The 16,986-nt window shown below is 39.4% G+C and overlaps 1 pseudogene; it reads left to right on the top strand.

The window, feature by feature from the left end:
- Positions 1–3,514: 3,514 nt before the first annotated feature.
- Positions 3,515–5,851, top strand: LOC148036790 (kinesin-like protein KIN-13A pseudogene; annotated as a pseudogene).
- The last annotated feature ends 11,135 nt before the right edge of the window (positions 5,852–16,986 follow it).

The raw sequence follows: 16,986 nt of genomic DNA on the forward strand, positions 1-16,986 counted from the left end.
ACGTTGGATTTTGCCTAAGTAGTTCTCCTAAAGGCAAAGCCACAAGGGGAACTGATATCAATGTTGTGAGCAAGTTGCCAACTGCCTACTTTTCATTAGGCTCCACACTCTTTTGCCAATGATCTTGGGCAATATGCCTACATGTGGCATCTAGGCTTTGTTTATGTGATGCTATGTGGGGTGCAAATGCATCTCTTGATCTTAATCGAGCAGGCAAGATTGGTGTGCTCACGCTAAAGAGCTCATCGATCTCATATTTGATAATGGGTTCCGCATCCTTTAGGTGCACTTGGTCTTATCTCACCCATTCCTTAACCTTATCAACCACTTCTAATTGGTGCCCTGGATTAGGATATTCTCTAATCTTGGCACTTCCCTTTTTTGCTTTCTTAGGAGCAAATGTCTTTGCTTCTACATCCATGACTTGCTTTCCCTTTGGTAATGTGGTGGTAGTATCTGTCTTAAGCATAATCTTCATCTTAGCCCTTTTTCTCCTTCTTCTATGGATTTTCTTCCCTATTGAAGCTATGTCGAGGTTGCTAGTTCTGAGTCCCTACACATATTAGTATAATACACCACCTAAGCACAAACAAAGGGAAGGCATGAAAGGTGCGGTTGTGGTTTTCGGAGGCCTTATCGATGAATCTGATAGCTAATTTTTTAATTCTCTGTACAAATATTCGGCCAATAGGATAGAGTCAATGCCCCTCAGCTTATTCCGTGGCCCTACTAGGGCTCTCCTACACCTCAGGGGGAGTGGACCTAAGATATGCCACACATACAGAAAACATATATAAAATATGCTCCACTCTTTTAATTGATCGATCTAGGAGATATAATATATTCCTCACTAAATACTCCCCAAAGAAATGAACCACTAACCCTACAGCTTAGGGTACCTCACACTCAATATAGGTTAATATTCATAAAAATAAGTGATGTGCATCTAGGATGATACCATATGTGTTGCATGCAATGCAATTGTGTATGGTTTATAGTGATCAAACATTTTTCCTTATTGACAACTAGCATTGTGAAAGTACACAAACATTTATTTTCATGCCTTTACTCTAAACAAGATTGCCATGTTGCCTAGGGCGGCCAACACCGAGCATGCTTGTGCTACTAGACCCTCTTAATTTTCAGAATCACGTGTCTTATATGCCATGCATAATAAAAACATCCAAATTTAGCATATTATCAGCCCTTAACATCCCTCTTCTCCCTACCACTTAAGATTGTGCATTCGATAGTAGGTTTAAAGAGCATTTTTAATGTGTTTTTCATTTAAAAAATAATAAATATCCAATTTAACATAAAGATAGAGCTGAATTGAGGCTAATCCTCATGTCTTAGCCTTATCATACATTCACAAACGCAAATGTAAAAATTTTCTATTATTTGGATGTAAAAAATATAAAATTTTCTATTTTTTGTATTTATTTATTGATACATATCAACATTTTTTGATTTATTGATTTAGAGTGATTAAGCTTACTGAGAATTATTTTTATATCACATTCCATCGTATGCGAATACTATATACTTGATAAAACCCCAAAAACTCATGATTTCCCTTAAAATCACAAATTTGTAAGTTTTGCGTGTTTATACTCGGGCATGCAAAAAGACGGGAGCTGAGCGTAGTGACCCAAGGGGAATAGGGCATCGGCCTTAGGTCTCTTGACTCGGTACCCTAGAACAACACTTCAAAATTTTTCTCTTTTGCTCACTTTTATTTTTGCTCCAACCTTCCTTAGTAATTCTTTTTCCAGCTAGAGGCCATCCCTAGAGGAAGATAAGTAAGAGCGAATTATAAATGTAATTTTTGAAGTAGAAAAGAGGCTAAGAGGCCGTAAAAGATCAAAATTTCATACAAAATGAAACGGTTGCGGATCGATGAGTTGGAGTTTTTCTAGATATAGTTTGATGCCATGAAGCCAACGCAAGTCTCGGTTCGTTGATCGAAGTCTGTTTGACCCCCCATTTAATCCCCGCAAGGTTTGGCATTATGAAGCAGCTACGTGATCCAAAAAATGAAAAGTACGTGAAGAGGCTAGATTTTTAGATTTCGATACCACGAAGCCATCCATCTAGACGAATCTTAAATCAGAGCTTGTTTGCCCCACTAAAAGTGAAAAAACCACTTGGTAGAGAGTGTGAACACAAAATTGTGAATTGGTTTTTTTTTAAATCAAAGCTTAAAGCTTGTTTAGTAGTTTAGGATTTGAAGATTCATGAATTCTGAAAACGTGGGGGAGGGGGTGTTTTTGATGCCCCACAGATCGATTAAAAAATTCTATTTTTGCTTATCACAACACCATACAGAGAATGCTCCGAGCAATAAATTCCTTCAATTCGTCACCCTCCATTGCTGTAGAAATGATCAGAAATGACACATTCAATAGAAATATTTGATTTTAGTCTTTCTCTCTCCTCTCTCCTCTTGTGGTTTGTTCTCATGGATCAATGTAAAAGAGAGGGGGGTGGACTTTTTGGTTGTGCAATGATGTGGGAGCATAAAGAGATGTGAATCGAGGTTGGACAAATCATCAGCGGGCCGTAAGAGAGCGTCTGTAGGCCTCCAAGTTCGAAAAGAGTACATCATAATGCGTGATTTTATGAGAAAAAGGTAGATTTCATCGTTTTATGATCAATTGTTGTTTGAAATGGTTAGAAATGCTTCGATTTGATTGCCCATACTCTATTTGATCAATCGTGGTGAAGCAATCACAAAAAATCAGTCTTATAATAATTTTATGTTTAACACACAAAACCCGAGAATATGTGGTTTAAGGAAAAATATGCAATTTTTTAGTTTTTAGTGTGCATTTGTTGTTCCTATGGGTTGAAACATGCTAGCAAAATCATTTTCCATAAGATTAATCAATCTAAACCAGAAAATTAGTAAGTACCATTAATTTTTTATAAATAATTAGAAAAAATGAGAAAATTTAGATATTTCGCATAAAAGATAAGAAAAAATAAGATTTATGTTTGTGAACACATGATAGAACTAAAGCATGAGATTTACCCTCAATTCAATCCTATTTCTTTGCTAGAGTGAGTTTTTACTGCTTTAAAAAAAAACATAAAAACGATGCCTTAAACCTATCAACATAGGTAAAATCTTAATCGATAGGGAGTAGGGGGTTGTTGAGTGATTAAAGTATGTTGAATTCTGATGTTTCATGATGCATATCATATAGGGTTCGTTTTGTCATTTTCAAATTAAAAGGGTCTAGTAGCACGAGAAAGCTTGGTACTAGCCCTAAGCAATGAAGCACTATCGTAGTAGAAGAAAAGCATGAAAAGAATTGTCTTTGCACTTTTACGTTGCCCATTTTTAATGAACAAATTTATTTGAGCACAATGGTCATACACAATTGCATTGATGTACCATGTAGTATCTCACATAGCTAGGTGCTCTCCCACCCCTACGAGTATAGTGATCTTACCTCCATGCTTGATGCGGATATGTTGCGGATATGCATAGTACTTGTTTGTATGAGCAATGACCTACGTTGAGAGTGTGAGGTATCCTCAATTGTAGGACTAGATATTTAGTTCCTTGGGGATTATTTAGTGAGGTTTATTTATTATCTCTTGGATCATTTAATTGAAAGAGTGGAGTTTGTTTCGAATGTCTTCCATATTCATGATGCATCTGGGGGCCAATCCCTGAGGTGTAGGAGAGCCGTAGTGAGTGGTGATTTTTGAACCTTGGTCAATAGAAACCAGTTTGTTAGTGTATGCCAAAAGCGAGTGAGATAGATTCAAAAGATTGCCAAGTTGAGCTTCACAAGTAAGAAATAGTTGAAAGGGGTAGACGGTGGCTGATCGCCAGCAAGTTTGTATTGTGGGCTTGAGGGAATTCCATGTCTCAGATGTTGATATTGTAAAAGATTATATTGAAAGAGGTAATGCATCAAGGAGTAGGAGTACAGGATCAATTGGTGCCAATGAAGAGTCTTCAAGATCACATGCTATTCTGCAGTTGGTGATAAAAAAGCATTCCAACAAGAAGGAAGAAAGGGGAGGAAAGTTGGTTGGAAAGTTCTCTTTTATTGACTTGGCTGGTAGTGAATGTGGGGATGGTACAACTGATAATAATCGCCAAACAAGGATTGAGGGTGTTGAAATTAACAAGAGTTTACTTGCTCTTAAAGAGTGCATTTGGGCACTGGACCATGAGCAAGGTCATATTCCTTTCAGGGAAAGTAAATTGACAGAAGTTTTACATGATTCTTTCGTTGGTGACTCTCGAATTATCATGATCTCATGCATTTCTCCAAATACTAGCTCTTGTGAGCACACTCTTAACACACTCAGATATGCAAACAGGGTGAAGGGTTTATCGAAGAACAACAATTCAAAGAGGGATCCTAGCCCCAATATAGTTGTGCAAAGTCAAAGGGAGCTGGCAACTAGTTCTCCTCCATTGCTATCACCTGAAAGTTCTGATCAAATCATGGATAGCAGGGCTGCTGAGACTAGTAAGAGACCTATTGATCAAGCAAACTGGCAAGGAGATTTCGATGGTTGGTCTGCACTAGCATCTACTCGGGGTCCTATAACCAAGGAAGACAATAGAACAACATTGTCCTCTAATGATAAAGATCGACGAGTCATTTTGAGGGATGGCATGTCTAACAGCTTCAACTACCAATGTGATTCTTTGACTGACAGAGTTGACCAAGAGAGAGTTTCTCCTCTTGGACGCAAAATTGTAAGGGGTGAAAAGACAGAAAAAAAACATGCATGGATTTTGACTGATGAAAGCAGAATTGATAAAAATGGTGCAGTAGCAAGACAAGTTTCAAACAAGGAGGACATTGTTCAAAACATTTCCAATTCCAAGTCCAGGGATACTCCAGACATACTGGTTTCTCAAAATGGATATGTGTAAAATATTACACGGCGCAGCGAACAGAATCTGAGAAAGAGATAGAGAGTACACAACAGATAAGAGGAGAATCAGTAAATTCTTTAACTCCAAACAACTGATACAAAGATAGCTTTGTCCACCCGTGCGCTTCCACTGTGTGAAGCTTAGATGGCGATCTAGACAGAAGATAGGTGAAGAGCTTAAGGCTAGCTGGAACAACAACTCTGACTGGGTGAAAGATGAGTGAGTGATGGCTGCGAAGGGGTTTAGCTTTTATAGCCCGCGAAGGTCATTAGGTCAGCCTGCTGACCGACCTACCATATGAGCCTCCACTAGTCGGCCAGGGAATATTCCAGGGAATATTCCCTTTACCATCGGGCCGGGGGCGCTGTCCCCGGACCCCACAATAGGGGCCCCTTTTAACTCCCTTACCACGCAACTCAATGCAATGTGCCTCGAGTTGCTACCAGCTTAACCACTCCATCTAACCCAAAGATTAGACCCACAATAGTCACCTTTTTGCCATCCGGTCACATAGACCTCATCTGATATACAAGTCAGGACTCAACCAATGTCCGGGCTCACATTTGGCTTCTCCTCATAATGGGGGCCTTACAACTTTGAGCACCATGGATCATTGGTAGCACCTAATGAGGGTGGGGCATTGATCATATCTAACAATATGACGGTCATATAACTGCTATACTTGAGGAAGAAGAGGACTTAATTGTTGCCCATAGGTTGGAAGTGGAGGACTTGATGGAGAAAATGCATCAACAAAGAGACAATAGTATCTGCAAAAACAAATCAGTCATGGCTCATAGTTCTGGTTCCTTTTCTCACTCTTGGCATCCCCAAATGAATGCACTAAATGCTGCTCTACAACAAGAAGAAGCTCTCCGAGCTGCGAGCCACAACCAATTGATTGAGCAACATAGTCAGTTCATGTCTAAGTTGGATTGAGTGATCTCAACCATCTCAGTCACCAACATGCAAACCATGGCAATCAATGACAAACTTGTAGCCGTTACGACTCAAGTTACCCAAATGGCTATGATTAAAAGGACAGATCAGCATGATTATGAGCAACATCATGGGCATTCTCATGGACATTATGGGTACCTTGACCACTGGCATGGTTTGGATGTGCAAAGGCAGCATCATGTGCCTACTTATGGTCAACATGTATATAATGATTGTGCATATTTTGAGCAGCAGCATGCATCTGATGACTATGTATACCCTTATGAGCTACATTCTAGTCACATACATGGACAACCATCTAGACAACATTACGTATCTAGGCAACATCATGCAAATGTATACGAGTATGTACATGGGGAGAAACATCATCATCAGCAAAACAGAGTGATCGATATCATCAGCCACTTGATCATTACTATGAGCAACATGTGTATCCTTATGAGCAACATGATGCTTCTCACAAACGATGTCATGATGAGAGCATCTCACTACAGCCTCATGAGCAGGTGCCCCATCAGCCCATTGCCCTTAACTTTGAATGCCTAGTAGTAGCCACGCATGTGAGACTTATGGACATGAAATGCCTATGGATTGATGCAATGAATGTTGTAGTGATTGCAACCTCATATGCTCCAATTATACATGGCATAGTAGTTTCCAATGAGTTTATGGACAAGTCAATGCATGCTACCATATGGGTCAGTAAGGATCTTGTGCCACCATCAGTGCTTGAAGATGACACCATGAATTACTTCTATGATACATCAGATGCATTGGATCCCAATTATCCTTTTGATCCCGGTGGTAGTATGATGACCCATGCTTGTATGGATGACCCTTATGCTCTTGATGCTTATCATGTAGGTTATCCATTTGATCTTGGGGAAGGAATGGGTTCGGAAAAGCCCTACCTCGATTAGCATTTCACCAGTGCAGCCCTCCCCCTACTTCAAGGGTGCAATTTTGACTGAGGATTAGCTAACTTTGCCTTGGTCTACACTGTAGATAACTTGCAGACAACACACTATTCATCAATGGCAATTAAGTGTCACCTATATGGGCTAAAAGTACTCGTCATAAGCTCCGTTTTGACATGTGGTACGCCCTATTTGGAGCAGCCTATCAAAAGTTATGACCTATTTACTTCAGTAGGCCGGGTCTTGGATAGGATGATGTCCCTAGTCTCTACCCACCCAATTTTCATTATCAAAGGGCTCAGAGTAGTACTCTAAAACCCTCCCTTAGCCACCCATCACTCCCCTCTACTTCTCCTTGTTTTTGAGGGCAAAAACCTTTAGGGTGGGGATGGATTGTAACAAGTGGGATACACACTAGGGTTTAGAAACCCAGTCACACTAATCGGGGATTAGGGCAACCAATTATTATCAAGATCATACTCTTCACCTTCATCTCCAGCTTCCATGGCTTCCTCCACTCTTCTCTCCTCCCTCCTCTCTTTCTCTCTCTCCTTCTAGTCTTCTTCCTTCTTCTTCTTGCTTTCTTTCTCTCTCCTCAGCTCTTTTTCTCTCTCCTCTCAGCTTCTTTCATTACAAAAACTTTACCTCTTGTGGGTGCTTTTAGGATTGATGATTTCCCTAATTTTTGTTTCACATCCTCAAAGGATACTTGATAAGATTTACTCCACTCAAAGAGATAGTTAAAATATAAGAGGTTCGTCAATGGCAACACACTTTCTGCCATTCTTCGATAATATTCCATCGATGACAGAAAGTTGTGTACCTCTTTTGGAGTACATTGTGGGCTCATAGCAACTATAACCTTTATCTTTTTTGGGTCAGTCACAATACCATCTAAACTAAATACATGGCCCAATAACAACCCATAGGGCATCCCAAAGATGCACTTCCATGGGTTAAGAGCAATGTAGAACTGTCTACAACGCTCCAAACATTTCCTTAGAATGATCAATTGCCTTTACCTTGTGTGGCTGCCCCCAGATCATCAATAAAGACTTTTAACTCCTCTGGGGAGATGTCACCAAAAGTCTTGTTAGTTGTTCGTTGCCAAGAACTAGGCACATTGCATGACCCAAAGGCCATCACATGATACACAAAAGTACCAAAGATAGTGATAAACACCAATTTCAATTTGTATTCCTCCTTAATATCCATTTAGTTGTATCCAGCAAAGCAATCCATAAACTAATAGATTTTTCTACCTGCTAATTGATCCAAAATTTGGTCAATAAATGGTAATGGATAGTAATCCTTTAATCGTATTCTTATTAAGCTCTCTAAAATCTACTCAAAGCTAAATTTAATTGTTCTTCTTCTTTCTGATAATAATTGGTGAATGCAATTCTGTGTGTTGAATCAAAAATATCAAGCCATCTTTTCGTAGTTTTGTTAATTCTTCGAATAGGTTGTCCATAATTTCGAAAGGCATACGCCTTACTTTTTGATGCACAGAGTAGCTACCTTCCTTTAAGGAGATCGTATGAATAGCCATGCTGGGACGAATGTCTCTCAGCTCATCATAACTCCAAGCGAAGATATAGCAGAATTCCTGAATCAAGGACATATAGTCCTTTCTTTCTTCTAAACTTAGCATGGACCTTAATTTGATTGGTCATGAATCATTCATTGTGCCAAGGTCTAACTCAATTACATTTGCATCCCTTATTCTCTTTTGACCCTCTATTGGCTCATTCAAAGTTACTTGAAGATATCCTCTGTAATGGACTCCTGGTTGGATTCATCACTTGATGATGACTCACTAGTAGATGGAGCAACTAATGTATTTAACTCTGACGAGGATAAAGGAACTCTCTAACTTTGAGGAGATTCAAGATATGCATCTACTACACAACTTCTAGCACCTCTGCCAAAGATCAATCGACCGGCGAGTATATCAACTTGATAGTCTGCTTGTAGGATCCATGGCTTACCTAGCAATACTTGATAACTACGTCAGACGACAAAATAATGACCCTAAAGTCCAAAATACATTCCACATTGGCAATGGTCACATGGACTTTATTAATGCAACCTTTAAGTTGTCCTAAATTGTCATCAGCCATTCAGAGAATAGTGTAGGCATCTTTCTTGATTTTTGAGTGATTTTCAAGCCCAACCTCTCCATCAATTCCGAACTCATAATGTTGGCATAGGATCTTGTGTCCACAATGGCATGGTCCACTAATATTCCATCTACATATGCCGCTACCCTTGGACAATGCTCCTCAGCATGTTCAAACCAATCATCTCCTACTCGTGCTATTCCCAAGGGCTCAATGATATACCCAGTGCAAAGACTCTTCTTCAATTCTTTATGCACTCCGGGAGACAACTTAATCAACTAGAGGAGGTTTACATTTGGCTTAACTTCGCAAAGAGAACTCGCTAAATCAAATTCATAATAGCTAGCAAGAGCTCACTTTTCTTGCTAGACCATTCTCTCCTTTGGTCTTTGAACCAGCTTTGGTGCCTCTTTCCTACCGTTTTTCCTCTTCTTTGGAAACTCCCTATCCTTCTTGGGGTCGGCTTTACCATCTACATCTTTGAGAGGTCAACCTTCCATATTAGGATTAAGGACTTGCATCCCATTATCATCTTGCTTAGGGTTTCCCTTGACCAGTTTTACCTTGTCTTTGTCGGCTTCTTTACCCTTTTGACCTCTCGTAATAAGTCGTAGGTTAGAAGTTTCATTGCCATTGATGTAAACAGCTTCTATAAGGCTAATTCCACTGCCACTAGGCAACTCCTCTACCATAGCTTTCCCTCTTTGCAGTATTTCCTTTGATCCCTCATCTTGCTGGAGATTGTTTCCTTGTGCTTGATGATTAACCAAACTTGGTTATTTACTTTCTTGTTGGAGAGAACTAATCTTGCTCCAATAGGTATTAGCTAAGTGGCTGGACTTTCCACGTATGCCACATTTAACATTTGGACAATTCCTAGGGAAATGTTGGCTGTACGATTTACCATTTAGCTTCCAATATTTGACTAGCTATATGCATAATCACACTGGGAGGAGGTGGCAACATAGGCACATTTTGGATCATGCTTCCTCTCCCATTAGGAGGACTCATGGGTGTCCCTTGATCACCATTCATCAATGCCAAAGTATTTCCAAACCCTAGACTTGGATTCCAGGTTGTCCTAGAGATATAAGCCACTTGCAATCACGATTCTACCTCCTCTACTCTTGTAATAGCCATATCAATGTCAGCAAGAGCAACACTACTCAACTGCACTTGAATGTTAAAGTCTAGCCCATTAAAAAAGTATTGCTCTTGAGCAGCAGCTAGAATAGGAATATAGGTTTGCAACTTACGGAATACTTCCTTCAGTTTCTTGGCATACCTATGAACATTATCGTGAGGTTCTTGATGTGTTACATTGAGGACACATAGCCAATACTGACCTCCCCTTTCAGGAGAAAATTCCCTTCAAAAGGTCGCAAAGAAAAGTCAATTGCAATTATGGTTCCAGCTTCAAAATTTAATGTCCTTCACTCAACAACCCCCTAGTCCCTATGGTTTAAAATTTTACATGTGTTGATAGGTGTAAGGCATAGTTTTTTATGTAATTTTCTTTATTGAAAGCAATAAAAACTCACTCTAACAAAAAGATAGGACTGAATTGAGGCTAAACCTCATGCTTCAGCTCTATCATATGTCCACACACATAAATCTTACTTTTATGATGTGAAAAATCTAATTTTCTCCATTTTTATTATTTATATATATATATATAAAAGTACATATAATTAATGATTTTTCAATTTAAACTGATTACTTTGATGAAAAAAATATTATTTTTACATGTTTCATTCCATGGGAACAACAAATGCACACAAAAAACCAAAAAATCACATATTTTTCCTTAAACCGCCTAGTCTCGGGTTTTGCATGCTTTGCATGAAATTATTATATGGCTAATTTTCTAAATTCTTTCAACATGACTGATCAAACATAATATGGACAATCAAATACAATCATTACTAACCATTTCAAACAACAATTGATCATAAAACAATAAAATCTACATTTTTCTCATGAAATTGCTCATTATAATGCACGTTTTTCGAACTTGGAGGCCCATTGACGCTCTTCCATGGCCGTTGACAATCTGTCCAACCTTGATTCAATCCTCTTTCCTCTCTTGCATCATCATTTGACCAAAAACGTTCATCTTAGCCCATCCCCCTCTCTTTCACATTGATCCATGAGAATAAACCACAAGAGGAGAGAGGAGAGAGAAAGACTAAAATGAGATCTTGTTGTAGAATGCATCAAATTTGATCATTTCTAAAGCGATAGCTGGTGAAGAATTGATGGAGTTTATTGCCTTGATGATTCCCTCTGATGTTGCACAGCCAAAATTCCATTTTTTAATCAACTTAAGGGGCACCGAAAAAAATGATGCCCCCTCTGTCCCCCCCCCCCCCCCCCCATGTTTTGATAAGTCATGTCTTTTTCTATCTACAAGCTTAAACAAGCTTTAACTTTAACCCCCCAAAAAACTAGTTCAACTTGGAGGTTTCACACTTTGACCAAGTGGTTTTTTCACTTTCGAAGGGGCAAACACTCTCAGATTTGAGATCCGTCTGGTTCAATGGTTGGCTTCGTGACATTAAAATCTATAAACCTAGTTGCTACCTCTCTTTCTTGGCCAAACTCTACATTCGACTCACTATTGTTGCTACCTCAATTGTACCAATGTCTCACATGTTACAAAGAGGTTTGCAAAATCTCAAATGTATCTCTCCATCTCAACAACTATTCCTCTAGCATCGAGGCTAGTAACACAATCATCTTTGTAATATCCATTTTTCACAGCCTTTGGATCTCGACGTTTATCAATCCAAATGAAAGGCTTATAGCCTCAATATATTGCATTGTTTGTATTCATTTTATCCCAAAAAAAGGAAAAAATCAGAGAAAAAAAGAAAAAAAAAGGAGAGGAAACAAAAAGAAAAGAAAAGAAAAGAAAACGCTCATGACCATGGCACAACACCTAGGGGTCCTCAAATTAGGTACATCTAGTGACCTTGGTTGGTTGGCTCCATCCCTAGTCCCCTAGCCCTTTACACATCCCCCACAATTGTTCAGGGCACATCCAGGGCATGACATACCTAGGGAGCTTGCCTCGCCTATGGCTAGATTTGTCACCCTAAACCATTTGCACAATTCTTTTCTGTACTCCATCTCAGTAGTACCATTGCAAATCAATAGTGGTAAGCAAGGCACGAAAGGCCATGGAAAGTACACCGTACTCTTCAGACACTACAGGTAGCCACCAACTACCAAAATCTTAGGCATCAATGAGCTCAATTATGCTTCATTGTATTGTCAAAATCATAAATGATATCTCAAGAAGCCTTCAAGTGTACTTCTCCTCAACATCGATAATTTTTTCCACCCCATTGAGCCCTCGCTTCATCCACACATTGCTACAAGGAACTAGACTCTAACAGTCTTCTAACTACGTAATATTAAAGTATGCACGTGCAGTCACATAATATTTGCACCACAATCTATACATAGTTTGAGTTCTCAAGTGCATAACAATACTCTCGGCTTCGATGTGTCTCACTAATTAGACTATGTCTTGTGCAAAATAAGAAGACTAGCACTACCTCCAGGGAGAGACCACATATGAGAGGTTTTTCAATTGCAAGTATTGAAGATTCAAACAAAAGTATCGCAACTCTTCATCAACAATCAACACTAAATTCTTATCATTTATCATCCTACAAGCCCACCAAAGAATCATCACCTACAAAATCCCCAGAACATCAACACCCGTGCCAACCCTTGAGTGCAACTCCCAAAAAAAACCAACCCTATCACCAACTTCAACAACCTTATCACCAAGCAATCATGCCAACAAAGTGCCCTTAACAATGTTCATCCGCACCACCACCAAAACTCATGCATAGCAAACCACAGCAGTCCCTTCAATCCACGTCTCTGGTGCATGCCAAAGCTTGCTACCTATGATGGTGAGTGCCATGGCATTGGCACTCATCTAGGAGGGGGCTAATGTTAACCCTCAGACGAACAAGGTGAAAGATCTGAAAAATCTAAAGTAGAAGACAAGGTCAAGGCAAAAGTGAAACGGAAGACAAAGGTGTACCAAGAAAAATATGGAGACACAAGAAATGCAAAAAAGTCCTAAATCAAGGGAAAGGCACATAAGAAAAAGTGCAAGTCAATACTTTTGTAAAAGAGGGCAAGGCGCATCATGATTTATGTTAAGAGCGCCGTGCAAATTGTAAAGCTAGATGGGTAGTAGAAGGAAACTAGGAAGATAGGAGGACAATGGGAAAAAGGGCCTAGGGCATGGCCACCCATGTAAAAAAGGGGATAAGGGGATGATTGCCCAAAAGGGATTTAGGGTTTTGTATATAAAGTTGAAAAGTGAATGAGAAGCTTATCTTGTGTGTGGCCAAAAGTAGCTCTCTTCTTCTTCTTCTTCTTCTTGTTTGCTTGAGAGAGGAAGTGTGAGTGTGAGGGAGTGAGTCTGTGAGGGTGAGGGATCGTGGTGGGGAGAAGCTCTCCATCTTCTTCTCTCTTCTTCTCTTCTCTTCTCTTCTCTTCTCTTCTCTTCTCTTGCTTGCGGCAATTGAGCTTGGAGCGTGGAGCTTGAGGATCGAGCTTCTTGAAGCTTACACTTGGATCATGGAGCTACCGGAGTGCTCGGGAGAGAAGGCAACTCAATTGGGCATGGAGGTAAGCTCACTACACTCGTAGAGAGAGATAGCGCATCGGCTATGTGAGAGGTAGCCATTAGTGCTCGCTTGAAACAATTGAAATGATAAGCGGTCCGTGGGTCTTGGTGGTTGTGAGCTTGAGCTCGCCCCTTCAATTAGCTTGGCCGGTATCATGACTGACTCTAAATAAAGATTATAGTTGCCATGAGTCTGCCACACACTCCAAAAGAGGTAGACAACTTTTAGTCATCAGTGGGATATTATTGGAGATTTATCAATGTGTTGATAGAAAGAACGTTGCAATTGACGAAATTTTTATCTTTCAACTATATGTTTAATTGGAGTGAAGTATGTCAAGTATCCTTTGAGGATGTGAAGCAGGAACTGGCAAAAGCACCCAAAAGAGGTTAGGCCTTTTATATATTTTCAGCAACAACAATGCACAGTATTAGCTATTGTTTAGCCAAATTTGGGAAGAGAAATGGTATCATCATCCAATAGCCTTTGCTAGCCATAAATTAGGCATATTTGAATTCAACTGTACTTATATGTAGAAATTGTACCTTGGAATGGTTTTCATGACAAAGAAATTTAGGCACTATATTCTCTATAAGAAGGCGGTATTTTTAACAAAGGCGAAAGGACTTAGACTATTGATGAACAAGTTACAACTGCCTGACCGTTTAGCAAAGTGGTTGATCACTTTGCAAGAGTTTGATTATGAGATTTGAAGTAAACCACCAAAGCTACAGGGTATTGTGGAATGTCTTGTGGATTTTGGGGAGCCAAAGGAAATTCTAGCTAGAGAGAGTGACATCAAAGGTCTATTCAAAATTGATACATCTTCCATCCCTCCTTGGTATGCAACTATAGTGCATTATCTATCCCCACATGGGGATTTAAGGCTACTCTATCAAAGTCTAAGAAGAGAGAGATTAAGAAGCAAGCACTACATTTTTCGATTATAGCAAGTTTCTCACATCGAAAAGGCGTGGATGAGATTTATTGACAATGTATAGTACCTTATGAGGTACCATTCATTCTTGAGGAATACCATGATTTAACATGTGGGGGACATTTTGCTAGACGGCTTACCACCTAGAAAGCTCTCCATGTGCTAGATATTGGTAGCCATCAATTTTCTAGGATGCTTTTAGTTATGTTACCCTTTGAAAAATGGGATATCACAGTGCTTAACATAACTAAAAGCATCTGAGAAAAATAGTGTTAAGCACTGTGATGTTTAGGAGAATCATAAGCAGCCATTAAACACTATTTTAGTTATGTTACCCTTTGAAAAATGGGATATCAATTTTGTTGGACCAATATACCCTTCATCAACCACGCAAAAGCATTATATCATTGTAGTGATATACTACTTTACAAAGTGGTCTCAAGCTCAAGCAATGATGAAGGATAATGCTAAAGAGACGGCCAGTTTTATTATGGAGAAGATTGTTTGCCATTTTGGTCCACTTAAGGAGATAGTGTTCGATCAAGAGATACACTTCCTGAATAAGGTAATAGTAACCTTGATGGAAGTTCTGAAGATTAAACACAATAAAAGTACCCCATATAATTCGTAAGAAAATGATCAAGTTGAGAGTATGAATAAACAGCTTGTAGGGATCTTATCCAGGATAGAGTTTGAAAGTAGGCGAGATTGGGATAAGAAATTGTATGTGGCGGTTTGGGCTTACAATATGGCATTCAAGAGAGCTACAGGCCATACCCCGTTCAAGTTGATATTAGGAAAGAGTGTGTCTTACAATTGGAAATAGAGCTGCCCACTGTGCAATTTTCTCTTAATCATTCATTGGGTGAGGTAGAAGCCTTGTAGGAAAGATTTATTTCTCTTGCGTATCTTGATGAAATACGATTGCAGGCTATATTACATCAACAGGTAGGGAAGAAGAGAATGAAAGCTCTTCACAACCTTCGAGCTAAGAAATATAAATTTGTGAAGGGTCAGTTTGTGATGTACTATGATGCTCATCATGAGCTATTTCCTAATAAACTAGAACCCAAATGGGATGGGCCGTACAAAATTGTACGTATAGAAAAGAATGGCTCTACATCCCTTTTAGCAGACTTGCAAGGGGGTAGAGTTTAAAAATAAATTTAACTTTAGTAAGCTGAAGCCGAAGCCTTACTATGTGTAAGGGCTGATGTCGATAGACTTGGTGCCTATGCAAGTCCTTCATGATTCAGCTTTAACTTGTAGTATAGGTAGTACCGAGACGATCGGATGGGAAGAATCATTACTTATCTTGAGCATCCATATTTAGAGCAATGTTACCACCAAGGCCGAGTGATCTGGTGGAGTAAAGGTTATCAAGTTATTGAGTAGCAAGATAGATCCTTCACATGGGATATTAAGATCTACTGCCACCACTATCATCCAATTCTAAGGAGCATTCCTATCGAGTTCAGTAAGGAAGGGGAGATTATACATGTTGCAAATCCTCTCTCTCAGCTTGACTTTGATTATCATAAGTACGAGTGAGCTTATCAGTATGGTGTGGCCTATCAATGAAGACTGGGTCTATACTTTATATTTTGACGAAGCTTCTAGAGAGCCCACTAAACATGTGAGTGTTGGTGTGGTCATTAAAGATCCTCGATGTAGGGTTGTTATGAAAATGGGAGCATATTTAGGACACTCTTTTACTAATAATGTGGCAAAATACAAGGTCTTGATTATGGAGATGAATGTATCCTGATGTGGTGGTATTCTTTGGTTATTGGTGAAAGGTGACTTGCAGCTAGTGATCAACTAGTTGAATGGGACCTATAGTGTGCGGGATCCCATCCTACGGATGTACCATCATGCAACCTTACAATTACCTTCTAACATTAGCCCAAGACTACTTTGGGGTCTTCTTGTTGACATGTCCTATTTTGGCCATTGATGGCTAGTTTGGGTTATGAGTCAACTAGCAATTGAGCACCTTCCTATTCTATCATGGATGCATAGGATCGTTTATCATCATATTCGTCGAACACCCCTTGCTATTTATGCAAGGGGTTAGTCAATAACCTAATGCATTTAGTATAGGGCATGAGGAGCCCTTATGCTTGGTTGGTCTTGTGCTTCAATAGAATTACATTAGGACCAAGGGCTTGTTTCAACAATACGCTGCTAAATGGTCATTTTGTGAATTATTTTGTTAGGCCAAGAGGGCCATGTGTCTGTTTAGTGCGGGTGCAATTATTAATGGTTTTGTTTTAGTGCTATGCTAGACAAATTTAGTAGAACCTAGAGGGAGCCTCTCTGCACAAAATCTTCTTACGGCCCAGTCTAGGTGATATTTTTCATTTTTGAGTACTTTCTCTCTGTGCTATATGTGTTTATATATTTGTGGGAGATTCTTTTTTTTGGGGGGGGATTGGCAATCAAGGCTTGAAGTCCCAGGGTTAGGTTAGGTATATAT

The sequence above is a fragment of the Lygodium microphyllum genome, chromosome 4, assembly GCF_053477565.2.
Source record: "Lygodium microphyllum isolate KBCC chromosome 4, Lygodium_microphyllum_v1.1.10, whole genome shotgun sequence".
NCBI classification, from domain to species: domain Eukaryota; kingdom Viridiplantae; phylum Streptophyta; class Polypodiopsida; order Schizaeales; family Lygodiaceae; genus Lygodium; species Lygodium microphyllum.